At 44.6% G+C, this 18,633-nt stretch overlaps 1 long non-coding RNA gene across 2 annotated transcripts; it reads right to left on the bottom strand.

Annotated features, from left to right (window-relative positions):
* Nucleotides 1-14,074: 14,074 nt before the first annotated feature.
* Nucleotides 14,075-18,604, bottom strand: LOC112231065. 2 transcript variants are annotated; one of them, XR_002950410.2, is made up of 3 exons: nucleotides 18,095-18,604; nucleotides 17,293-17,497; nucleotides 14,075-14,773 (listed from the first exon to the last, which is right to left on the bottom strand). It is a non-coding gene; the product is annotated as an uncharacterized LOC112231065 (long non-coding RNA). The 2 variants fall into 2 exon arrangements; XR_002950409.2 differs by having other exon boundaries at nucleotides 18,229-18,471.
* Nucleotides 18,605-18,633: the final 29 nt, after the last annotated feature.

Raw genomic sequence — 18,633 nt, forward strand, 5'->3', positions numbered from 1 at the left:
CCCTCCTAAATCACTCTCTGTACTACGTATTTCTATGCTAAGTGTCCAATTCCCAAGGAACAAAAATAATGGATTTAGATAAATAATTCATTTTAACACACCATCAAAACCATTATCTGACCATTTCCCTAAAGCATCCAAAGTTGAAATGGTCGTTGAGAGTTTTTAGTGTTTTTACTAGGTGACATCTGCTCTATCAAGATAAATAAAACAGTTCAAAACAGTAAATAAATAAACGCCAACAGCACTGTAGGTAGTAGTGACTAACCATTTTACCCTAAGCAGCTAACTGGACAAATAAAGGAGCATGCCCAGGGAGTGTTGAGGGCAGAGCGGAATGGAGAGGCTCAATGAAAACCCTCTAAGTTTCTCCAATACACACAGACACAGTATTTCATAACGGATTACATTAACACTTAAATAACATTTGATTTGATTTGATGCTGGCTCCAGTGAGCGTAAAAGGCACAGAATAAACCGCATTCTTCAGGGCTGGCTGGTTTTGAAAGGAGCCCTACCTTGTGGAGGAAGAAAAATATTAACAGTGTATGGCTACTGCCACGAACACCACTGAGCACTATCCCTGAGGGTTTGTCAATATTGTTCTTCTGAGAAATAAAAGATTGGATACTGTAGCCATCTCTAAATTGAGATTCAAGCTTGGAGAAAGAGAGGGAGGGAGCATCCTTCTTAGATGATAATATTCTAGTCCCATGTTAACTGGCAACTCTGTAAACAGTAACAGGGAAGGCTACGTCAACACAAAACAGAGCTCTGTAGCACCTCAATCAATGTGTAAAGTCGCATTTGATTTAGCCTTATAACATTTTGCTTACAGCAATACTATTATTTACCACAGCAATGATTCACTTAGAGTGACAGCAGGTTCAGGGCCCATTAAAGCCTGAGTGTGTCTATGCATAGTCTCTTGTGTGACTGAATGAAGCTCAGTGTAAAGGTTAGCCAGCGTCCCACTAAGCTCAGGGGGAGGATTGCTGACTGACCCAGCTTCTAGGGGTGTGCTGTGTTATTGACAGACAGGGCACCACAGGGATGCTGGACAATCACCACCATTCTGCTCCCAGTGGTAAACAGAAGCAGTGCAGTCATCACCAGAGCAGGAGGGGGGAAGAGAACAGCCGGGCCTGGCCATCTGTCCGTCCGCCCGCCCTAATGGAGCCACGCCGAAAGGTCAAGGCATCAGTTACGTCACAGCAGACTTATCAAGAAGACCCACCCTGGCAGTTCCACCGAGACAACAAGAGGTGATTTGTGTGTGTGGGTGTGATTGGTATTCAGTTCTATACTCTCCCATAAACCTGTAGTGATAGCATGCTCTGTACATTTACACAGTTCCCAAGCTAACCACTTTCCTACAAATCGGCCATAACTAAAACATCTCACGCATACTGCCCATCTCCCCAAACCATCCATTTTAACACCCGCCCACACAAACACAACACTACACCTCCCACCTCACTCAGCTTCCTTCCAGTCAGTCTACTGAATTTGATGTGAGCCCAGTAAAGTCGTCTGGCTCCAGGGCACCTGGTTACGTTTTTAAGAGCTAATTTTATGAAATATTGAAGTGCTCCTCTGAAAGCCATACATGTGGGTGGTGGGGTGTTATAAAAACACCACCACCACCCACATTTCCCCAATACACACACACAGATGCAGTATTTAAGGACGGATTACATTAACCCTTAACAACCAAACAGGCACTCAAGCACATACAAACACACACACTTTAATGAAATCGTCAATGGCACCGACAGACATGGTCGCCTCGCTTCGAGTCCTTAGGAAACTATGCAGTATTTTGTTTTTTTTATGTATAATTTCTTACATTGTTACCCCAGGAACTCTTAAGTCTTATTACATACAGCTGGGAAAAACTATTGGATATAAGAGAGATGTCAACTTACCAACATTATGACCAGGAATACAACTTTCCCAAAGAGGATCCTTTGTTTGGACCACCACCCAGGACAATGGATCTAATCCCAGAAGCCGACCCAAAACAACGGCGCCGCAGAAGGCGCAGACGGAGCAGTCTCCTGGTCAGGCTCTGTAGACGTGCACATTGCCCACCGCTCCCGAGTATACTACTCCAGTCTCTTGACAACAAGGTAGACGAAGTTCAAGCAAGGGTTGCCTTCCAGAGAGACATCAGAGATTGTAACATTCTCTGTTTCACGGAAACATGGCTCTCTCGGGATACATTGTCGGAATAGCCACCGGGCTTCTCCATGCCACCGGGCTTCTCCTTGCATCGCGCCGACAGAGATAAACACATCTCTGGGAAGAGGAAGGGCGGGGGTGTATGCTTCATAATTAACGACTCATGGTGTAATCAAAACAACATACACAAGTCCTTCTGCTCACCTGTCCTAGAATTCTTACCAAATCAAATGCCGGCCATGTTAGCTGTGTACAGTACATTCCCCCCAAGCAGACACCACAACGGACATCAAGGAACTTCACTGGATTCTATGTAAACTGGAAACCATATATCCTGAGGCTGCATTTATTGTAGCTGGGGATTTTAACAAAGCAAATTTGAGAACAAGGCTACCTAAATTCTATCAGCATATTGATTGCAGTACTCACGGGGGTAATACACTCGATCACTGCTACTCTAACTCCCGCGATGAATACAAAGCCCTACCCCACCCTCCCTTCGGCAAATCCGAACACGACGCCATCTTGCTCCTGCTGTCTTATAGGCAGAAACTCAAACAGTTTCAAACCAGTGACGAGAACCATTCAACGCTGGTTTGACCAATCGGAATCCATGTTTCAAGATTGTTTTGATCACGCAGACTGGGATATGTTCCGGTCAGCCTCAGAAAACAACATCGATCTATGAGCTGACTCAGTGAGTGAGTTTATAAGGAAGTGCATTGGAGATGTTGTCCCCACTGTCACGTCCTGACCATAGAGAGCCCTTGTTTCTCTATGGTGGAGTAGGTCAGGGCGTGACTAGGGAGTAGTCTAGTTTAATATTTCTATGTGGGGTTCTAGTTACATTTTTCTATGTTGGTGATTTGTATGATTCCCAATTAGAGGCAGCTGGTAATCGTTGTCTCTAATTGGGGCTCATATTTAGGTAGCATTTTTCCTATCTGTGTGGTATAATATTTTGTGTTTTGTGCATGTGCACCATTTAGTCACATTTTGTTGTTTCTTAATTGTTTTGTTGTGCGGTTCACTTACTTCAATAAAAAAGATGTGGAACCCAGATCACGTTGCACGTTGGTCCGAGTATGCTTCCAACGATGTTCGTGACACCCACTGTGACTATTAAAACCTACCCTAATCAGAAACCGTGGATGGATGGCGGCATTCACGCAAAACTGAATGCGCAAACCACCGCATTTAACCACAGAAAGAGGTCTCGGAATATGGCTGCATTTAAACAGTGTATTCCCTCTGTAAGGCAATCAAACAAGCTAAATGCCAGGGACAAAGTGGAGTCACAATTCAAAGGCTCAGACACGAAACATATGTGGCAGGGTGTACAGGAAATCACTGACTACAAAAAGAAAACCAGCCACGTCACGGACACTGACATTGCGCTTCCAGACAAACTAAAAATCTTCTTTGCCTGCTTTGAGGATAATACAGTGCCACTGTCGTGGCCCCCCGCTTACAAGGACTGCACCCCACCCCCCTTTCTCCGTGGCCGACAAGAGTAAAACATTTAAACGTGTTAACCCTCACAAGGCTGCTGGCCCAGACGGCATCCCGTGCCGCGTCCTAAGAGCATGTGCAGACCAGCTGGCTGGTGTGTTTACGGACATATTCAATCGTTCCCTATCCCAGTCTGCTGTCCCCACAGGATTCAATTTGGCAACCATTGTTCCTGTACCCAAGAAAGGAAAGATAACTGAAATAAATGACTACCAACCCGTGGCACCCAACTCTGTCATCATGAAATGCTTTACCTACAGTTGAAGTCGGAAGTTTACATACACCATAGCCTAATATATTTAAACTCAGTTTTAAAAAAAAATCCCTGTCTTAGGTCAGTTAGGATCACCACTTAATTTTAATAATGTGAAATGTCAGAATAAGTCAAATAAGTAGAGATAATTATTTATTTTAGCTTTTATTTCTTTCATCACATTCCCAGTGGGTCAGAAGTTCACATCCACTCAATTAGTATTTGGTAGCATTGCCTTTAAATTGTTTAACTTGGTGTCAAATGTTTCAGGTAGCCTTCCACAAGCTTCCCACAATAAGTTGGGTGAATTTTGGCCCATTCCTCCTGACAGAGCTGGTGTATCTGAGTCAGGTTTGTAAGCCTTCTTGCTCGTACACACCTTTTCAGTTCTGCACACACATTTTCTATAGGATTGAGGTCAGGGCTTTGTGATGGCCACTCCAATACCTTGACTTTGTTGTCCTTAAGCCATTTTGTCACAACTTTGGAAGTATGCTTGGGGTCTTTGTTCATTTGGAAGACCTATTTGCGACCAAGCTTTAACTTCCTGACTGATGTCTTGAGATTCAATATATCCACATAATTTTCTTTCCTCATGATGCCATCTATTTTGTGAAGTGCACTAGTACCTCCTGCAGAAAAGCAACCCCACAACATGATGCTGCAAGCCCCGTGCTTCATGGTTGGGATGGTGTTCTTCGGCTTTGAAGCCTCCCCCTTTTTCCTCCGAACATAACGATGGTCATTATGGCCAAACAGTTATATATTTGTTTCATCAGAACAGAGGACATTTCTACATGTGCAGTTGCAAATCGTAGTCTGGCTTTTTAATGGACGTTTTGGAGCAGTGGCTTCTTCCTTGCCGAGTGGCCTTTCAGGTTATGTCGATAAAGGACTAGTTTTACAGTGTATATATATTTTTTTGTACCTCTTTCCTCCAGCATCTTCACAGGGTCCTTTGTTGTTGTTCTGGGATTGATTTGTACTTTTCACACCAAAGTACGTTCATCTCTTGGAGACAAAAGAGGAGGCACTGGGTGTGAAGGTAGGCCTTGAAATACATCCACAGGTACACCTCCAATTGACTCAAATGATGTCAATTAGCCTATCAGAAGCTTCTAAAGCCATGACATCATTTTCTGGAATTTTCCAAGCTGTTTAAAGGCACAGTCAACTTAGTGTATGTAAACTTCTGACCCACTGGAATTGTGATACAGTGATATGTAAGTGAAATAATATGTCTGTAAACAATTGTTGGAAAAATGACTTGTGTCATGCACAAAGTAGATGTCCTAACCGACTTGCCAAAACTATAGTTTGTTAACAAGAAATTTGTGGAGTGGTTGAAAAATGAGTTTAAATGACTCCAACCTAAGTGTATGTAAACTTCCGGCTTCAGCTGTACCTAATCTATAATTACTGATATCCCAGAATTAGGATGGCCACATTCCTGTGTGTCTGTGTGCATCTGGATGTGTGTGTGTGTGTGTGTGTGTATATGGAAGACGGGGGCTGTTATTGTCAGTCAGTGCTCTTTCTTTTATGTATGTGTTTATTACTGTGTGACAGACAGAACACAGGTCTGAGGTACACTATACAGTATGTACAAAAGAACATGGACACCCCTTCAAATTAGTAGATTTAGCTATTTCAGCCACACCTGTTGCTGACAGGTGATGACAATTGAGCACACAGCCATGCAATCTCCATAGACAAACATTGGCAGTAGAATGGCCTTACTGAAGAGCTCAGTGACTTTCAACATAAGATGTCACCTTCCCAACAAGTAAGTTCGTCAAATTTCTGCCCTGCTAGAGCTGTTCCGGTCAGCTGTTATTGTGATGTGGATACGTCCTGGAGTAACAACGTCTCAGCCGCAAAATAGTAGGCCACACAAGCGCACAGAGCGGGACCGCCGAGTGCTGAGTTCCAACCTGCCTTTGGAAGCAACGTCAGCACAAGAACTGTTCGTTGGAAGCTTTATGAAATGGGTTTCCATGTCCAAGTAGCTGCACACAAACCTAAGATCACCATGCACAATGCCAAGCATCGGCTGGAGTGGTGAAAAGCTCTCCGCCATTGGACTCTGGAGCAGCAGAAACGTGTTCTCTGGAGTGATGAATCACTCTTCACCATCTGGCAGTCTGATGGATGAATCTTGGTTTGGCGGATGCCAGGAGAATGCTACCTGCTCCAATGCATAGTGCCAACTGTAAAGTTTGGTGGAGGAGGAATAATGGTCTGCGGATGTTTTTCATGTTTCGGGCCCCTTAGTTCCATTGAAGGGAATTCTTAACGCTGCAGCATACAATGACATTCCTGGCAATACTGTGCTTCCAACTTTGTGGCAACAGTTTGGGGAAGGCCCTTTCCTGTTTCAGCATGACAATGCCCCCGTGCACAAAGTGAGGTCCATATGGAAATGGTTTGTCGAGATCGGTGTGGAAGAACTTGATTGGCCTGCACAGAGCCCTGACCTCAACCCCATCAAGTACCTTTGGGATGAATTGGAACGCCGACTGCAAGCCAGGCCTAATCCCCCAACATCATTGCCCAACCTCACTAATGCTCTTGTGGCTGAATGGAAGCCCCCGCAGCAATGTTCCAACATCTAGTGGATATCCTTCCTAGAAGACTAGAGGCTGTTATAGCAGCAGAGGTGGGACCAACTCCATATTAATGCCCATGATTTTGGAATGAGATGTTAGACAAGCAGGTGTCCACATCATTTTGGTAATGTAGTGTACCTTTATGTTGTATCTTTCGACCATACCCTGCAATCACATCATCATGAAAGAACATCTCAAATGCACTGTAGCATGAACTATACAGGTAACTGCCAAAATAAAGAAAACACCAACATAAAGCGTCTTAATAGGGCGTTGGGCCACCACGAGCCAGAACAGCTTCAATGCAGCTTGGCATACGTTCTACAGGTGTCTGGAACTCTATTGGAGGGATTCTTCTGCGAGAAATTCCATAATTTGCTGTTTTGTTGATGGTGGTAGAATCTGTGTTCACTTGGGTTGAGATCTGGTAACTGAGGCGGTTATAGTATGGTTTACATTGTTTTCATGCTCATCAAACCATTTAGTGACCAATCAAGCTCTGTGGATGGGGGCATTGTCATCCTATGGAGGCATAGCCACAGTAGTCAAAATAATGGTCTAGCCAGCATTTTTATACATGACCCTAAGCATGATGTGATGTTAATTGCTGAATTAACTCAGGAACCACACGTGTGGAAGCACCTGCTTTCAATACACTTTGTATCCCTCATTTCCTCAAGTGTTTCCATTATTTTGGCAGTTACCTGTCCATTCCAGTGGTTGTTTAACTAACCTAAACCTGTCAGGTCTAGGCTGAAACTCAACAGTGGTATACAAACCTTTTTCTTCTGCAATGTGATCCAAAGTGGGTTTATGAAGCCTGATGAGGCATGAAGTGAGAGGCGAAGGCTTAGTGTTTACTTTGGTCCTGCATCAAGACAAATCTTTCTAACTTCCAGCTCATTTTGCTATTAATGGGGTCTCTATGATGGATCCAGCCAGAGAGAGGTAGCGTATTACTCCAAAACGCAGTGATTACAGCAGCTCCTTTAACAATGTGTTTTATCAAAGGGGTACACCGTATGGCAGATAAATACAAAGTACTTATTAATACATCTCCTCAGTTGGTTCAAAAATCTTTGCACTCAAAATAGTTGCATGGCTTATAACGACTGGCACAGCCGTTTTCCCATTTTGTTATCTCAAACTTAACTAACCCCACCACATTTCTGATGAACTTGCCTGTTCAAACTTGTATCTCGTAATATTTGTTCAGATGGGTTACGAGGAATTATCCGTCATTGTGACAGCTCTTTAAAAAGTGACATGGTACATAAATCACCACATTGTCTGTCAACTCCCACCCGCTTCTTATAACTCTATTCAATGCCTGCCAGGTCTCTGCTGGCATTGTTGTTGTGTAAATATATTACGGGAAATAGAGCTCCTGCCACTATATTAGCATGAGAGGTACAGGATATGCAGGTAAGTAAGGCTTTGCACAGTAGATGGCAGCCATCCAGTGGAGGTAAGGGGACTGTCAGTCAGTGCTTTGTTCTGCTGCAACAGTGACGTGCATAACCAACGGCTCTGGAGTTACCGAGACTGGATGACGATGCCAAATGGAGGATGACGGTGATAATGTCTGTTCTCATGTTCTTCTGTTTCACAGGCCATGCATGTTTAATACCTTAACCAGTAACAAACCCATGTCAAACCCTAATAGACCTTGGTGGTTATCAGTAATAGGTGCTCACCCCATGCTCACCTCATGTCAGACCTATGTTTAAGCAGGCCTGCTGATGCTGTGCTCAGTGTATTGTCATACACACGTGTCACTGTCATTACAGAGTAATGTAGTTGTCCAATCAATAAACAATTAGCCAGTACTAACAGGGCTGTATGTATGACAGTAGACTACAGACTCTGGCTTGTTTTTGGCCAGCAGTCGAAGCAGAAAATTCCTGTAACAGTTTCAAGAATCCTTGGTTTTTGGGAAGTCATCTTCCCAACAACAATGGCACGCTATGTACTCCTCATTTCACAAGAAAGCAATGCCATACGAAAACAATCCTAGCTTCTGAAATAAGCCTCACAAAAAGCATTATTGTTTAACAATGTACCGTATATGGCACTTGTCTTGCACAACTATTCCTTCATACTCTGACAGTGTTAGTCATGTGATTTCTAGTTATTAGCATTGTGTTCAAGGAAAGGCTGTGGTAGTAGCACTGTATATTTGTACATGATTATGAGGTTAATCTTCTACTGGGTGATAATGAAGAATCAGGGAGTTGTGGAAAGCCTGAGTTCACACTGCAACAATCAAAGATAAGGCTGTTTGACCAGAGGGGAGTGTCACCCTGGCTAGTGGTCAATCGCTACAATTCCCAGAATTCCCCAGGCACAGCAGAGATTTCCCACTTTCTCAGAGCCATGGAAACTGCTGATCTAACCTTGAATCAACAAAACATATAAATACCTGCCTCACAGCCTCAACCAAGCTGTGAAAATGGGCTGCACATGGACGCTTCTCTTTGGCTGGGAGTGCATGTGGCCCCTTCTATAGAATTGAGACAGGAGACTGCCCAATTATTATAATTGTTTAATGTTTTAAGTGTAACTGTGCCTTTTCAGCTACAATTTGTTTAAGAAAAACTGGACAGTGTTTCACGTGTTAGTCAGCGACACATTACAAGCATTCGAGCAGAGCTATTCTGTTCAGGAGTTGTGTGATTGCAGGGATAGTATAGTACCTTGACATGTTACATGCATCAGCCTGACTGACAGGAAGTCTTCCTTTGGTATTCTGGGAATTACCTACCTCTGGAGAAGAGACAGAAAACCTACTAACACTTCAAAATGTCACTCATCAATACTAATAACAAGGCGTGCCAATATCACTCTATATGTTATACACACACGCACGCACACACATACACACACACGTAGCCAAAAGTTTTTAAAATGACACAAATATTAATTTTCAAAGTCTGCTGCCTCAGTTTGTATAATGGAAATTTGCATATCCTCCAGAATATTCTGAAGTGATCAGATGAATTGCAAAGTCCCTCTTTGCCATGCAAATTAACTGAATCCCAAAATAACATTTCCACTGCATTTGGAATTTGCTGCCAGTAAGATTGCACCTAAATCAACCATTTATCGGATCATCAACAACTTCAAGGAGAGCGGTTCAATTGTTGTGAGAAGGCTTCAGGGCGCCCAAGAAAGACCAGCAAGCACCAGGACCGTCTCCGAAAGTTGATTCAGCTGCGGAATCGGGGCACCACCAGTACAGAGCTTGCTTAGGAATGGCAGCAGGCAGGTGTGAGTGCATTTGCATGCACAGTGAGGCAAAGACTTTTGGAGGATGGCCTGGTGTCAAGAAGGACAGCAAAGAAGCCACTTCTCAACAAGGAAAACCATCAGGGACAGACTGATATTCTACAAAAGGTACAGGGATTGGACTGCTGAGGACTTGGGTAAAGTCATTTTCTCTGATGAATCCACGTTCCGATTGTTTGGGGCATCCGGAAAAAAGCTTGTCCGGAGAAGACAAGGTGAGCGCTACCATCAGTCCTGTGTCATGCCAACAGTAAAGAATCCTGAGGCCATTCATGTGTGGGGTTGCTTATCAGCCAAGGGAGTGGGCTCACTCACAATTTTGCCTAAGAACACAGCCATGAATAAGCCACATCCTCTGAGAGCAACTTCTCCCAACGATCCAGGAACAGTTTGGTGACGAACAATGCCTTTTCCAGCATGATGGACCTTGCCATAAGGCAAAAGTGATAACTAAGTGGCTCGGGGAACAAAACATCAATATTTTGGATCCATGGCCAGGAAACTCCCCAGACCTTAATCCCATTGAGAACTTGTGGTCAATCCTCAAGAGGCAGGTGGACAAATAAAAACACACAAATTCATAAACTCCAAGCATTGATTATGCAAGATTGGGCTGCCATCAGTCAGGATGTGGCCCAGAAGTAATTGACAGCATGCCAAGGTGGATTGTAGAGGTCTTGAAAAAGAAGGGTCAACACTGCAAATATTGACTCTTTGCATCAACTTCATGTAATTGTCAATAAAAGCCTTTGACACTATGACATGCTTGAAATTAAACTTCAGTATTCCATAGTAACATCTGACAAAAAAATCTAAAGACACTGAAGCAGCAAACTTTGTGAAAATTAATATTTGTGTCATTCTCAAAACGTTTGGTCACTTTTGAATGCTGGCGGTGCTTTCACTCTAGTGGTAGCATGAGACGGAGTCTACAACCCACACAAGTGGCTCAGGTAGTGCAGCTCATCCAGGATGGAACATCAATGCGAGCTGGGGCAAGAAGGTTTGCTGTGTCTATCAGCGTAGTGTCCAGAGCATGGAGGCGCTACCAGGAGACAGGCCAGTACATCAGGAGACGTGGAGGAGGCCGTAGGAGGGCAACAACCCAGCAGCAGGACCGCTACCTCTGAGCAGGAGGAGCACTGCCAATGCCCTGCAAAATGACCTCCAGCAGGCCACAAATGTGCATGTGTCTGCTCAAACGGGTCAGAAACAGACTCCATGAGGGTGGTATGAGGGCCCGACGTCCACAGGTGGGGGTTGTGCTTACCGCCCAACACCGTGCAGGACGTTTGGCATTTGCCAGAGAACACCAAGATTGGCAAATTCGCCACTGGCGCCCTGTGCTCTTCACAGATGAAAGCAGGTTCACACTGAGCACATGACAGAGTCTGGAGACGCCGTGGAGAACGTTCTGCTGCCTGCAACATCCTCCAGCATGACCGGTTTGGCGGTGGGTCAGTCATGGTGTGGGGTGGCATTTCTTTGGGGGGGCCGCACAGCCCTCCATGTGCTCGCCAGAGGTAGCTTGACTGCCATTAGGTACCGAGATGAGATCCTCAGACCCCTTGTGATATATATGCTGGTGCGGTTGGCCCTGGGTTCCTCCTAATGCAAGACAATGCTAGACCTCATGTGGCTGGAGTGTGTCAGCAGTTCCTGCAAGAGGAAGGCATTGATGCTATGGACTGGCCCCCCTGTTCCCCAGACCTGAATCCAATTGAGCACATCTGGGACATCATGTCTCGCTCCATCCACCAACGCCACGTTGCACCACAGACTGTCCAGGAGTTGGCGGATTCTTTAGTCCAGGTCAGGAGCATGCCCAGGCGTTGTAGGGAGGTCATACAGGCACGCGGAGGCCACACACACTACTGAGCCTCATTTTGACTTGTTTTATGGACATTACATCAAAGTTGGATCAGCTTGTAGTGTGGTTTTCCACTTTAATTTTGAGTGTGACTCCAAATTCAGACCTCCATGGGTTGATAAATTTGATTTTCATTGATAATTTTGTGTGATTTTGTTGTCAGCACATTCAACTATGTAAAGAAAAAAAGTATTTAACAAGAATATTTCATTCATTCAGATCTAGGATGTGTTATTTTAGTGTTCCCTTTAATTTTTTGAGCAGTGTATATATACAAACACACAAAGTTGAAGTCAGAAGTTGACATACACTTAGGTTGGAGTCATTAAAACTTGTTTTTCAACCACTCCACAAATGTCTTGTTAACAAACTATAGTTTTGGCAAGTCGGTTAGGACATCTACTGTGTGCATGACACAAGTAATTTTTCCAACAATTGTTTACAGCCAATTATTTCACTTATAATTCAGTGTCACAATTCCAGTGGGTCAGAAGTTTACATACACTAAGTTGACTGTGCCTTTAAACAGCTGTCAAATTCCAGAAAATGATGACATGGCTTTAGAAGCTTCTGATAATTGACATAATTTGAGTCAATTGGAGGTGTACCTGTGGATGTATTTCAATGCCTACCTTCAAACTCAGTGCCTCTTTGCTTGCATTTTGGGAAAATCAAAAGAAATCAGCCCAGACCTCAGAAAAATCATTTTAGACCCCCAAGTCTGGTTCATCCTTGGGAGCAATTTCCAAACGCCTGAAGGTACCACGTTCATCTGTACAAACAATAGTACGCAAGTGTAAACACCATGGAACCAAGCAGCCGTCATATCGCTCAGGAAGGAGACACGTCCCGTCTCCTAGAGATGAACGTACTTCGGTGCAAAAAGTACAAATCAATCCCAGAACTACAAAGGACCTTGTGAAGATGCTGGAGCAAACAGGTAAAAATGTATCTATATCCACAGTAAAATTAGTCCTATATCGACATAACCTGAAAAGCCACTCAGCAAGGAAGAAGCCACTGCTCCAAAACCGCCATAAAAAAAGCCAGACTACGGTTTGCAATGGCACATGGGGACAAATATTGTACTTTTTGGAGAAATGTCCTCTGGTCTGATGAAACAAATATAGAACTGTTTGTCCATAATGACCATCGTTATGTTTGTGGAGGAAAAAGGGGGAGGCTTGCAAGCCAAAGAACACCATCCCAACCATGAAGCACAGGGGTGGCAGCATCATGTTGTGGGGGTGCTTTGATGCAGGAGGGACTAGTGCAAATTACAAAATAGATGGAATCATCAGGAAAGAAAATGATGTGGATATATTGAAGCAAAATCTCAAGACATCAGTCAGGAAGTTAAAGCTTGGTCACAAATGGGTCTTCCAAATGGACAATGACCCCAAGCATACTTCCAAAGTTGTGACAAAATGGCTTAAGGACAGCAATGTCAAGGTATTGGAGTGACCATCACAAAGCCGTGACCTCAACCCTATTGAAAACGAGTGTGCGAGCAAGGAGGCCTAGAAACCTGACTCAGTTACACCAGCTCTGTCAGGAGGAAAGGGCCAACATTCACCCAACTTACTGTGGGAGGCTTTTGGAAGGCTACCCGAAATGTTTGACCCAAGATAAACAATTTAAAGGCAATGCTACCAAATACTAATTGAGTGTATGTAAACTTCTGACCGACTGGGAATGTGATGAAAGAAATAAAAGTGGAAATAATTCTCTACTAATTATTCTGACATTTCACATTTCTTAAAATAAAATGGTGATCCTAACTGACCTAAGACAGGGAATTTTTACTAGGATTAAATGTCAGGAATTGTGAAAAACTGAATTTAATTATATTTGGCTATGGTGTATGTAAACTTCCGACTTCAACTGTATATAGTACCCACTACCTGCCACCATGAGAAGAAGACATAAATCATTCACTTGAGCAAGGCAGCTCTATTGCATAGGGCTAATTCAACCTTAGCTCAGATTTCATTTTCATGCATTTTTGACTACAGCCAATTATTTCACTTATAATTCAGTGTCACAATTCCAGTGGGTCAGAAGTTAACATACACTAAGTTGACTGTGCCTTTAAATGTAACATGTCTTTGTCCAGTAACCTAGAGCACACTGCATCTACCACAGAGAAATAAATAAACATTCAATGCTTATGTCCTGGATCATTATTATTTAAATGTTTTCATCCAACACCTCACACAAGGCATTCATTAAAGCTGGACACACGTCCCAGGGAAAGGTGTATTACTGGCCCATGTAAGACTACTGTATATTTGTGATTAGAAAACATTGTTATGAATTAAACTGTTTATTAGTGATGAATTAAGAAAGTTATTGCTGTTGCAGTAAAACATAGTTGTATTATCTTTGGTGCTGCACATCAATTGTTTAAAAAAACTAAACAATTATAGAAACACAAGATAAGAATTGATCATTCCCTTCAGCAGACAATTGAGATGACAGACATAATGCACGTTGCAGGGATGGATTCAATCATTGCTTTTGCACATTACCCACTCATTTCCTTTAGACACATCTCACCTAACTGCGTATGTGCAAGAGTGTGCATTGTGGGTCTCATAGGTCCCTTTCCCATCCACTCTGCAAACATCCTCGATATCTGTTCTCCCGATAGGCAATACATTGGCAAGTAAAGTTTGGACCTTTCCCAATTTTACAGATGTAATTCAATAGTTTTAGAGTTCATCATTTTGAGTATGGAGTCACCCAAACATAACATCTTGCGTTCTCCAGATCTTTATGGCTGTCCTTATGGAGACTTCCCCAGATCACCTATGTCCATCCTCGTGTCTCCCCTTGCCTCGCCCCTAGAACCAGATAGGGATGTACAGTGTAGAGAACCTTAGAGTGAGCCCTGGTCAGTTGCAACAGAGCAGGAGCATGAGCAGCGCTACCTAGACGTGTCAAGGAAGAGTCTCTTAAACCAACGGCCCACTGCCATGTCGACTCTCATCACGTGGGTCACCTCCACCAGAACAAAGACACTGCTCCGGGAACCCTTAGGCCTCGAACATCAACCTGCAAATTTAGAGATTTTTAGAAAATAAATAATGCTTAATAAAATGGCAGAGAAGACGTGATGATTAATAACATGGTATAGAATACGCACGACTCCTTTTGAGAGCATGATCTATCACACAGAGCAGGAAGGAAGGACACTAAAAACATATACTGTGGTTCATGTGAATTGGCACTTGAGTGCAAAAATTTTCCACACCATTAGATGTCTCCTGAGGATACCAGTTGCACAGACTGATGCAAAGATCAGAGAAGAGAGGAGGTCCTGAGTCAATCGCAGGGGTGTGTCTGTGTTTGTTTATATGTGCCCCATTAATGAATAGGTAGCGTGTTGCTAGCTGAAGAAGGGCAGAGCTGAACTGCTGCGGACTCTCTGTCAGTCTCATCTCCATGAGAGCATTGTCCTCGCCTTCCTCCCAACTGCCTCCTCTTCCTCCTCGTCCCCCGCACACACCAGTGGCCAAGCCACTGCACACGCGCAAACATACAGACACGTCAGCAAAAACTGAGCTTCATATTCATGATCAATATATGTCTGTGATTTATTTAGAATTCAATCTACACTTAACCAGCATGGCTACCACAGCAATCTGCAGCGATAAGCCATGCCATCTGGTTTGTGCTTAGTGGGACTATCATTTGTTTTTCAACAGGACAATGACCCAACACACCTCCGGGCTTGTTAGGGGCTATTTGACTAAGAAAGAGAGTGATGGAGTGCTGCATCAGATGACGTGGCCTCCACAATCCCCCGACCTCAACCCAATTGATATGGTTTAGGATGAGTCGGACCTCAGAGTGAAGGAAAAGCAGCCAACAAGTGCTCAGCATATGTGGGAACTCCTTTGAGAATGCCAGGAGTGTGCAAAGCTGTCATCAAGGCAAAGGGTGGCTATTTGAAGAATCTCAAATATAAAATATATTTGGCCTGCCTGGCTGGTTCCTCCAGAGAGCAGTGCATGCGCTGGTAGAGCGGGGGAGACGAGGTGGTGCAGCTCTGCCTGGGGGCTGATGCTTGTGCTGGCCCTGTAGCGGGGTGGGAGGGGATTTGATCCAGGGCCTTGGACAGGGGCTGGTACCCTGGTCTTGATGAATACGGTGAGGGGGGTCCAGCCAGAGCAAGGCTAGCCCTAAGCCCAGCAGAGAGAAGGCAGCCCTGAGGAGGGCCCGCTGGACCAGGCTGATCAGCTCAACCAGGTTCCTAAAGCTGTCCTCCGGGGTTTCAGCCATAGCCCACTGAAACCCAAAACAGACCGACAGCCGGGGCAGGATCCAGCAGGCCGTGAACACCGTACCACCAGGACTGTTCAGGTTGCTGCAGAGCCACAGCAGTTACTGTAGATCCAGGAGCCCAGAGAGGCCAGAGACAGGATGTAGATCAGGTTCTTCAGACAGCTGTCCTGCACCTGTGACAGGCGGGAGGGGAACAGGAAGGGATGGCAGGAGCCCTGCTCCTCCTGACAGCCATGAAAGGAGTGGGAGAGAGAGCCTAAAAACACCCCCAGGCAGGCCAGGGGGTCATGGCCGTCCCAGGTGAGATGGAAGGAGACAGAGGCTCAAGGAGAAAAGCAGAAAGGTGACCACACAGCCCTCTGCTATTACATAGCTGTCAGAGAGCAGGGAGTCACAGCGCAGGAGGAGCACCAGGAGGGGAGGGGTTAATAAGAAGCGAGGCAGGGTCAGTCAGTCACTCCTTGGGGCCACCTCTCCACCCTCAGCAGTCTTGCTGGCCCAGTCAGGCTCTCCAGAGCAGCAGTACCTCAGAGGAGAGGGCTACAGCCACTAGGCACCAGGACCCCTCAGCATAGCCCTGTGTAAACAGCTGACCTGCAGCTATACACACCCCTACCCCAGTGGCTGCCACCAAAGGAACCCTCAGCAGACCACTCTCCCTCACCAGCACAGAGGACATCATACCACGCAGGTACATGCCAGGAAAGCTATGCCGGCAGCCATCTTGGCTGGGTCGAAGCATGCCCATGTGGCTCGGCAGGTGTCCCGAACAGAGGTCAGGTACAGTTGCAGGAAGGTCACTAGCTCTGGGGTGGAAGAGTGGCCATCATTGACAGTGGTGAGGTACTCAGAGGAGGCGGCGGGAGAAGTCTGCATGCAGCTGAGAGACAGACACTCGATGTCTTTAGCTATTCATGGTTCAAATATGTGCAGAGACGTGCAGTAAACTGTAATATTCAATATACAGCACATGAATGTATCTGGCATGATTACAGCTCTGTGATTACCTGTTTGGCATTGATCCACAGCGCCTCCGCCTGGCTGAGACCTGCTGGTGCACCCCTATCTGGCTGTCTGCAGGGAACTGAGGCTGAGTAGAAGCTGTTAAGGAGCCTCATGGACCTAGACTTGGCGCTTCGGTACCGCTTGCCATCCGGTAGCAGAGAGAACAGTCTAGACTGTGGTCTTTGATATTTGTTTTAGCCTTCCACTGACACCGCCTAGTATATAGCTCCTGGATGGCAGGAAGCTTGGCCCCAGTGATGTATTGGGCCGTACGCACTAACCTCTGTAGCACCTTACGGTCGGATGCCGAGCAGTTGCCATACCAGGTGTTGATGCAAACAGTCAGGATGCTCTCGATGGTGCAGCTGTACCATCTGGGGGCAGACCGTCAGAAATTCCAGGATCCAGTAGCAGAGGGAGGTGTTTAGTCCCAGGGTCCTTAGCTCAGTGAAGAGCTTTGTGGGCACTATGGTGTTGAATGCTGAACTGTAGTCAATGAAAAGCATTGTCAAATAGGTGTTCCTTTTGCCCCCCCTTTGTTTTTAACACTGCTGCTACTCGCTGTTTATTATCTATGCATAGTCACTTTACAAACCAACTCAACTAACCTGTACCCACGCGCACATTGACTCAGTACTGGTCGCCCCTGTATATAGCCTCGTTGTTATGTAATTTTCTTGTGTTAATTTTTGATTGAATTTTTCTCACCTTAGTTTATGTTGTAAATATTTTCTTAACTCTTTCTTGAACTTCATTGTTGGTTATCGGCTTGTAAGTAAGCATTTCATAGTAAAGTTGTATTCGGCACATGTGACAAATACATTTTTAAAAATGTTATTATAATAATTTGTCCATCACCCCCCGATTCAGAATATATATTTTCATAGTCATGGCACACTTTGTCTAAGAGCTATTGAAGATTGAACGATGGAAAATATATAAATATTTTCAACAACAAAAGAAGCAGTAGATTTTCCACTATCCACCCCTGATTCAGAATATAACATCTTCATAGTCATGGCATGCTTGGTTCAATAGATATTGAAGTGAGAAAACCGAATATCCAATATAAACAAATTTTACCTCGGTCATCAGCTTTTGTTTTGATGTAACTTAAGAGCCCAGCACAATGTAAAAACTCTTGGCCTCATCGGTGCTACCATAACAACCGCTCATCAGTTGCAAGTGCTAGCTACCTGGCTATACTAACTTCTGACCTTGTTTTAGCGTTCCGTTTTTTCTTCTCTCTGCCAGGGCCAGCCAGCAACGAGACAGGAGCCTCGGGTACACACAATCCGATAATACTCCCCTCTTATTTTCATTGGGACTCCAGCTATTGATTACATTGCCACGCGGAAGTGCATGTCGCCACACGGTCAGGTCTCGCTGTAACCCCCACATCCGACCTATGCCGGCATGCGCACTGCAATTAATGTTTATATAAATCAATGACTACAACATATGAAAAGTGCGGGAAATTTGGACTCAGGTTGTCGTCAACCTACACAACCATGCTTAAAGACATCAGAAAGTGTTGAACTTATTAAACATTCACAATGTATATGTTTTAAAGTCAGATAATCGCCAGAGTTCCGTTTCCCATATCAACAAGGGACGTGTTT

Source organism: Oncorhynchus tshawytscha, linkage group LG33 (genome assembly GCF_018296145.1).
Source record: "Oncorhynchus tshawytscha isolate Ot180627B linkage group LG33, Otsh_v2.0, whole genome shotgun sequence".
In the NCBI taxonomy this organism is placed as follows: domain Eukaryota; kingdom Metazoa; phylum Chordata; class Actinopteri; order Salmoniformes; family Salmonidae; genus Oncorhynchus; species Oncorhynchus tshawytscha.